The sequence below is a fragment of the Triticum dicoccoides genome, chromosome 4B (assembly GCF_002162155.2).
Source record: "Triticum dicoccoides isolate Atlit2015 ecotype Zavitan chromosome 4B, WEW_v2.0, whole genome shotgun sequence".
NCBI classification, from domain to species: Eukaryota; Viridiplantae; Streptophyta; class Magnoliopsida; order Poales; family Poaceae; genus Triticum; species Triticum dicoccoides.
The window spans coordinates 431,059,224-431,059,624 of NC_041387.1; positions in this window are offsets into that span (position 1 = coordinate 431,059,224).

Sequence of the window (401 nt, forward strand, 5' to 3'; positions counted from 1 at the left end):
ATAAAGATGACCCTTGGGCTCGCGAAAACCCAAGGGGAAAAGGCTTAGGTGGCAAATGGTAAAACCAAGGTTGGGCCTTGCTGGAGGAGTTTTATTCAAAGCGAACTGTCAAGGGGGTCCCATAAATCACCCAACCGTGTAAGGAACGCAAAATCAAGGAACATAACACCGGTATGACGGAAACTAGAGCGGCAAGAGTGGAACAAGACACCAGGCATAAGGCCGAGCCTTCCACCCTTTACCAAGCATATAAGGTGCATTAATTTAACAAGAGATATTGTGATATCCCAAAATATCCATGTTCCGACTAGGAACAAACTTCATCTTCACCTGCAACTAGCAACGCTATAAGAGGGGCTGAGCAAAAGCGGTGACATAGCCAAACAACGGTTTGCTAGGAC